Below are 8,372 nucleotides of genomic sequence, written 5' to 3'. Positions count from 1 at the left end.
GAGACCTGTCCTGTCGCTTCATCCCCATAACGATGGTTGATACTGGCTTTATTCATGGCTTCCTATCTACTGTTTCCAGAGATGATCTTGCACAGTCTTCAATAAGCCTTCAACTCTCAGGAATTTTACCATTTCTAAATTCAGGGTTTCTGCGACTTCCTGTAGTCATACTGGCCCTATAAACAGCACATCTTTCTTTTCAATGAGTAAGTTAAATGTCACACAGTCTGAGAAAAGAGCCAAGTTCAGGGCAGAGACTACCTTCCTGGGTACCCCCCAAGAAGGAGTCTTGATCACTTCTCTAAACATGCCCTGGATGTTGCCAGAGCTCATGAAAACGCTGCCCTCTAATGGTGCTAGCAGCTCTGGTGAAGGCTAAGCCCAAGCTCTGAATTTAGGGGAGCGGAGCTGCCTCCTGCTCCCACAACCATGGTTGTCAGGTGGTAATGGTGAGCATGGCATTTGAGCACAGTACGTGGCAGATGGCAGGAATGTAATGCATACTTTTGTTTGTAAATTGAAAATGAAGTAGTGTTCCTTGTAAGACTTCAGGGTATTGGGAGCTTTAGGCAAGTACAAATGAATTTCATGGGGTTTTGCATGGGGTTAAGTTTCTTTCTACCTTCTAAGAAGATCCATAGCAGCACAAGCTGACTTTTCTTAACTGAGATCAGGAAGTCATCAACTAACAAACAGGGTGGTGGCATTTTGCCTCTGCTATGTATTGTCTTCATGTTTGTTTGTTTGATCCCTAGGATTCAGTAGTATTTAGATAGAGGAAAACATTTTTTCTACTTGAATATGTTTTTATAAGGTTTCTGATCCATTAGACACTTTCTTCTTACTGATAAACATTTGCAGGCAGATTGTAAAACTACATTTGGAGGGACAATGGGGGTAGACATTTGCTTAAATTTTGTGCATTCCTTATTTTTGTACTCTCAAAATTTCCTACACTGTAGATTTATTTAGAGTTTACTTTATGTATTTAAATGCCTGTATTTTCTTTAAGTAATTTTTTTGTATTGGTTTGAAGAGTGTGTATGAAAGAGAAGGAGAGAGAGAAAGACACACAGAGAGGGTTTTGCTTTCAGTGCCTCAAAAGGATTAACTTGGTTATTCAGGAATGATCTCAATTTTGTTTTGCACATATTTCACTCTGAATTTTATCCAGAAATTTAACGTTGTAATAACTCTTCTGTGGTTAAAAACTCTTTTAATTCTAGGAACCTCAGTCCGAATATACTTTAAGGAAAGAAAAAGTCTAATATATTCAGTACTGAACACTTAGGTCCTAATTTTCTGTTCTGCCCTTATGCATTATGCAATACTTTCAGTGGGTTGGCATTCTGCTTGGTGACCTTTGAAACATGCAGGCACCATCTTGAAATGAGGACCAATAGAAGTTCTGTCTTTCCTGTTTACTGTGCTCGCTTTCCAGCACTTCTTCCTGACAGTATGTCTCAAACCCTGAAGCTTGCCAATAAACACTCATAGAAAAAAAGACAGAAATTTGTTTGTGGAAGTGGGTATCTGAAGGGTTGCAGTTGATAAATTGTTGTGAAATGGTGAGGAGATTATCTGAAATTGATCAAACATTGTAACGATGGTTGTGGATGGGTGTGGCCCATCACATACATGGGGAACTACACTAGCTGGTGGGCTTCTCAGGTTTGTGAGTGTGTGGATTTTGTGTATCCTTCACAGATCAGTTCAGCTGGGTGCAGTTTCCTGGGTTCACCTAATATTTTTTGCAGATAAAATTCCAGAGAGTAAACTTGACGTTTACATTATGCTCAAATTATTTCCTGATATTTCAATTACACTGAAATGAATGCACACTTTCAAAGTAAGAATTTATAGCTAAACCAAGCATATAACTATGATGATAATAGCTAACATATCTTGAGCCCTTGTTATGTGCCAGGCACAATTCCAAGCTTTTGACATGTATTAATTAACTCATTAAGTCCTGTTAACAACTCTTGAAGTAGGTACTATCGTTACCCTTATTTGTAGATGAGTACGCAGAGCCACAGAGGGGTGAAACAGCTTGTCCAGGTTCATAGAACTATGTGGGCAAGACTCCAGCTCCTATTTTATTCACTCTGCTTTTCCTCCTCCTCTAATGAAAGGAAAGAAACTACTTTTGGATGCTAAACCTCAACTTTACAGAGCAGCAAAAACTATCAGATGTTCTTGGCCTATCATTTGCCACCTGATATTAATAGCAAAATGCCTTACCTCCTTCCAACCAGCGGAACACTCACTGAATATGACTTAAAGGGCTTGACGATGGAGGAACTGTCTAAGCTATGTCACAAGAATCCAATGTGTTAACTCAATTTTTGCTTTAGTCTCCTTTCTTTCCAGGGTAGGACTTTCACAATGTTCTAATGGAAAGCAGTGGGCAGGGGAAGGGCAAATAAATGACTACATAAAGGTACATACCTGTACTTGGCCAGGGTGGATCTATATTTGGTAAGATTAAGCCCTATTGTATTTTCATGCCTAACAGTTACAGAATTGAAACTTACCCCTCAGGACAGGAATTTGCCACCTACATTCCAACATTCCTCGTCTTCTGAGCAAAACCACTACATTGATGTCATCTAATCCTCTTGTTTTTATATTTTCTCTCTTAACTTGGTACTGTCTCCTTTCTTCTCTGGCCATTCTATCATACTATAATGGAAGGTTTTTGTTTGTTTTGCTTCATTTTGTCTCCCCCACTCCTTTTAATTTGTCTTTGCTGGTGAGGAGAGTGGTACTAGGAAGGGGTGCCCTGGGAAGAGCAGAGAAACAGAACCACTCTAGGCTTTGAGAAAATTAAAAATTTGAGGTCCATTCTCATTTATTCTTCTTATTAAAAATGTATCTTTCTTTGCAACTGTTATGTAAGTCTCAAATTACTTAAAAATTAAGTCTCAAAAATGTCCTTTTGATTGTATAAAGGTTAATATTTTTTTGAAAAAGTGAATATTCTCATGTAGAACTAGAATTGATAACAATTGCCCAAGCCCAGTGGTTCTTAACTCTGCTTGTAGGTTAGAATCAATACTTGAGGATACTTTTTAAGTTACTTAAGAAACAATATCAACAACCCCCTCCCTTGTTCCTGTCCCCTGACAAAGAACAAGAAACTAAGGTAAGTTGACCAGGGCAAGGATTTCTGCCTCTATTACTATACAAGGAGTGCACTGGATAGCATGTTCATTTATTCATTTATTCATTCATTCATTCATTCCTCATTATTTACTGAGGACTTAAGAAGTGCCAAGCATGGGGGAGGAATGATGTGATGATTACATAGGCTCTGGAATGAGAAGACACAGAGATCTGAAGGATGTGCAGGAATTAGCAGGGTGAAGGCAGGAGCAGCATGAGGGAAGGTTGTGGGAAGAGTAATCTGGGCAACGGGTAGAACTCTGGTGGGAAGGAGAAGACTTCAGAGGAAGTTTTCAGAAGGAAGGTGTGGCTGGGAAGGGGTGACTGGCGAGGACTGCTCTGTGAGACCTTCCTGTCTAGTCTCCGGTCTGCACTCACTGGCAGCCTGGGGAATGACCAGTAGAATATGTTACCACCGCTCTCCCTCATTGCCTCTCTGAGCAGTCAACTGCGACAGCTGCTCTGTCTTCACTGACTTCACTAAGGCCTTTCTCTCCGCTGTCCTGTCCATATGAGGTTTCCTCTGTGGTCACTTACTGTGTAGCAGCATCTATTCCTTAACTATTTAAGAAACCTTGGCCAGTTTGAGGCAGGGACGATGTAAATGAGGTCAAGGGAGGCTCTGGGGATATGGGTTCTGGTCTTGGCTCTGATACTAAGCAGCTCCGGTGTGATGAGTAAGTCCTTTCTTTTGGGGGACTCCAATTTCCTCACCTACAGGATGAGAGAGTAGGCTGAAGGCTCTCTGAGGCTCCTCCAAACTGAAAGCTTACCTTCTAGAGAAGCTCTTCAAGCCAAAGGTCTTTACCTTGAGTACCAGACTCGCTAGTTAATTTAGTTAAATTACACTTTTAAAATAACCATTGCTAGGACATAAGACTAGTTGAGAAATATATATTTTATTGCATATGGATTCAGCCAAGCTTGAAATGTCCTATTTCTGTAGAATAGCATAAATATGGATGTTATATTCCAGTGGCCTTAACTTTCATCGATCCAGATGCTGCATATACCAAAATTGAATAATAAAATGTCCTCAGACACACAGTATGAATATATGAAATATTCATGTGTATTAATATGAACCCTGAGATGAGTCATTCAAAATGGTGGTAATCTGATTATATTAAGAAATAATTTACTTACCTAAAATGAAAAAAAAAATTCTAAAAATACCTAATGTTGGTATTTCTCAGGCTCTATTATTGGCCATGTCAATTGGAGAAACCGTTTGGAAAGTCATTTGGCAACGTCTCCTAAAGCTGAATATACATAAAGCCTAGGAGCCAGGAATTCCACTTCCAAGATATGTCTAACAGAGATGAATACATATGTTCAGCAAAAGGCATGTCCAAGCATGTTTATAATTGTGAACAGACCAAAGCTAGAAACTACCCACGTGTCCATCAACAATGGAGCAGGAAGTAAAATGTCTGTTCATACAGTGGAATCCACATAGCAATGAGAACAAAGAACTTACAAAAGCACACAGCAATGCAGATGAAATTCACAAGCGTAATTCTGAAAAATAAAATGCCATGCACCAAAAAGCTTATAGCATATGACTCCATTTATGTACAGTAGAAAAACAGGCAAAACAGCTAGACTGTTAGAAGTCAGAATGGTGGTTACCCTTTGAGGGGCTGGCAGCCATTAGGGAACACGATGGGGACTCATGGGGTAATGTTCATTCAGTTTCTTGAACTGTGCACTGATTCCACTGCTGTGTTTAGTTTGTGAAATGTATCCACATATACACTTATGCGGTTTTCTGTATGTACATTATATTTCAATAACAACATTTTAAGAAAGTATTGTGCCACTTATTAGTTCATTTGACCCACATAACACTTCTAGGAGATAAGAAGGCCAGGTAACTTTTCTTCAGATTTATAGAAAGAAAACAGACTCAAAGTTTGGTCCAAGGTCTCGGTGCTAATTGGTGGTAGAATCAGGTTAGGTATGTAAACCTCCTCGCCCAAGAAAGATAGGCTCTGTGGGAGTACCTTGCACAGTGCTTGATGCATAGGAGGCGCTCAGTACATTTCATCTGAAGCTGGATCATAGAATGGTGGTCTTCTAATCCCACAAGGCGGTTATCCTGCTGTGGGAGTAACCATCTTCTCTGGTGGTCTAATGTCCCTCATAGAACGTGCTTATTCTCTCCTAAGAGAAGAGTGGAGATGAGGCCTGAGTCAAATATCCTAAGAAGCTGCCAAAATACCTGTGGAGAATTGCATAACCTGGTCCCTCTAGGGCTTAGAAAAGAATGAATCAGACAGCCATTCTCAGACACGGTGCCCAGGAAAACAGGAAGAAGGTTCACTTAGGCAGAAATCCATGTATGTGACCTTGGATACATCACTGAACTTCTTCAGGGGCAACAATTTGAAAGACAAATTTGAGACACTCTGCCTAGGATGACGTGATCCTTCTGTGGCTGATCTTCTGAGAGCCCTGAATTTTGTGTACTATTTTCTAATTATATTCTCATTATTTTCAAGGGCATCAGACTGCATTTCAAACTTGACAATTCCTTTGCTATACTGTCAGCTCAAAATTTGACTAATTTATACTTTAAATACAAATATGCCCAATTTTCTGCTTTTCATCATAGTTCAGAACGAAGTTATACCAACCATGTTATATAAAGTAACTAGGGGTCCTAGTCAGCTTGTTAACCCTGTTTCTTAAAAAAAAAAAAAAAAGTACAATAGAACTTTCTTTGTCAATATAAAATTCGAGTTATTTATGATGTGGCTAAAGATATGATAAGAAGTCTCAGAAATGGAATCTGTTATTGCTTGGAAAATAAAATCTCAAGACCTTCTTTGGAAAAAAATGGAGAGTGATAAAATGCTTTCATTTAGGGCTTGGCTGTGATGTCAAGGTCAGCCAATGAGCTCAGAGGGAATCTGAGAAAAATAAAGAGAAAAATAGAAACAGATGTCTGGAAAATCTTCTTGAATATTGCTGGTGAAATTGTATGGTTAGAAGACAAAATTTCAGTGTTACATCCATCATCCTAAAAAGGTTATAATGAAAGCCATTTAAATTGGTGTTCAAAAACCTTGTGAGAACTTTGGTTGACTGTATTCCACCATGAAGTGCGTTTTGGTCTGAAGTCCTGATTAGGGTATTCCTCCAGTAGGTCAGCTGCCATGGGCCTCCTATTAAGTCAAAGTTTCTATTTCAAATTAGCATAAGAGAGAATGCTGATGAAAAGGGGAATAAGAATAAAGCTAAAAAATTGTTTTGGCTTCTGATTGATCAGTATCTATGTTCTCAGAAGCAAATTTCTTTTTGTTTCTAGCTGCTGCTGATGGTAGGAAATAGAAAAATACCTATGTTAAAAAGTTGCCAAAGATGGTCAGTTGAAAGGGTTGAAGAGTCTAACAGAGGAAATAAGTCACCAATAACGGAGCTAAAAAGGAATGAAAGTAGACAGCTTAGAGATAGACCCTAGGAGACACTCAGATGGAAGGGTAGTCAAAAGGCTAAGCACAAAAGACCAAGAAGAGCTATAATTCTAATTAAGGTCCAGGATGGTTTAAAAAGGAAAATAATCAAGATTGGTAAGAAGGGTTTAAACTATAGTAGTGATAATGATTTGACAGTTTGCTCTAGAATGTCTGTATCTATTTTACTGGTTAGTTTTCAAGAGTGCTGTAATTCATACTAGCAAAAGTAGAGAAAGCATGATTATTTCTAACCCAGTACTACAAAGGCTTGACTTAATTCTGTTAAATTCCTGCCTTACTGGGAATTGTATGACCTTGGATCAGTTACTTCACCCCTCCAAGCCTCACTTTCTTCATCTGTAAAATGGAACAATAGTAGCACCTGCTTCATGACATCACTTTGAGGCCTCCATGGTGGAAATGAATTGTTTATTTCAGAGCTTAGATTATATTAAAAGAGTACGAAATTGTTTTTGTTGATGGTGGTAATGATGATGTCCTTGAATATCTTTAAATTGAGGGACTCTTATAATCCTAGTGCTTTGGGAGACTGAAGCAGGAGGACCACTTGAGGCCAGGAGTTTGAGACAAGCCTGGGCAACATAGCAAGACCCCACTGCTACAAAAAAAAATACAATTAAAAAAAAGAAAAAGAATTAGAGAATTTACAAGAGAAAGGCTAAGTCAGAATAAAAGAAAAAATACAAAGATGTGAACTAGAGAGTCCGTTTCAATCAAAATCTTAAACTGTGAATGACTCATTCAAAATAGGGTAATATAAGAAACATTTATTTTTGAAGACTATTTACAAAGGTGGGATTGTAGGAGATCTTTAAGAGATATTACTTCTGGGCCTGAGGAGGGTGGGGTTGCTGGAGCCCTGAAGAGAGAGTCCTGTAGAGCACACTAACTTGAGAGGACCACAGGTCTCTGTTGAGAGGCACACTAGCCTGAGGTGACCTCATGGGGAAGGACTGGGGAAACACATTCTCTGAATTCACTCTTTCCTCTTTCTCATCTCCTTCTGTGTCTTCCCATTTGCCCAAAGAGAACTGGAAGCCAAAGGGAGTGCAAGCCATTGATATTATTTACACAGACCCATCTGTCTCCTGGAGCAGAGGAAAAACAGAGAAGGGTAGGGAGTGGATCCAGAGGAGCAAACAGAACATGTTGAGCAGAGGGTCCCAGAAAGTTGATAAATCAACACTGAAATCTCAACCAGAATCCAGAGTACAATGGGGAATAGGATCATATACAAAAATCATGTCATCAACAAATAATAAAACACCATGCCATTTCCACTGGAGCTTTTCTAGAGAATTCTACTTTTAAATGACATTCTGTAACATTGTCCGGGTTGCTAAACATTATATAAAATTGTTGGATATCAATTTACATCAAGTAAATTTGGGGTGCATCTAGGAAAAATAATAATTTTGGCTTTAGAAATTGGTCCAATCTATTCTTTCTGAAAATGAATAGATAATAAAATGATTTATGAAGGCAACTTTTACATCGTGACAATAAAATGTCTTCTTTTTCATTAAGATTATTTTTAACTTACTATCATGATTGTTAAGTAGATAGCTCATAAAAAGGGTTCAGATCATTAAGGTAGGTTTAAAAGAAAGAGGACCAAAACATGCCGACTTATTCCATCCAGAATTGTTCACTGATACATTGGGAGAATATCCCCGAGGGCTGAGTTTCATGGTGGTGAAGTGTGAGAGAAAGTATTGGGAA

General features: G+C 38.7%; 1 long non-coding RNA gene across 1 annotated transcript; it reads left to right on the top strand.

Moving 5' to 3' along the window:
• Nucleotides 1-226: 226 nt before the first annotated feature.
• LOC112627408 lies at nt 227-6,113 on the top strand. The gene is made up of 2 exons (XR_003120174.1): nt 227-449; nt 4,365-6,113. It is a non-coding gene; the product is annotated as an uncharacterized LOC112627408 (long non-coding RNA).
• The last annotated feature ends 2,259 nt before the right edge of the window (nt 6,114-8,372 follow it).

The sequence above is a fragment of the Theropithecus gelada genome, chromosome 7a (assembly GCF_003255815.1).
Source record: "Theropithecus gelada isolate Dixy chromosome 7a, Tgel_1.0, whole genome shotgun sequence".
Lineage (NCBI taxonomy): Eukaryota > Metazoa > Chordata > Mammalia > Primates > Cercopithecidae > Theropithecus > Theropithecus gelada.
The sequence above is the reverse complement of the archived record's forward strand: the minus strand, read 5'-3'. Positions and strand labels throughout refer to the sequence as shown.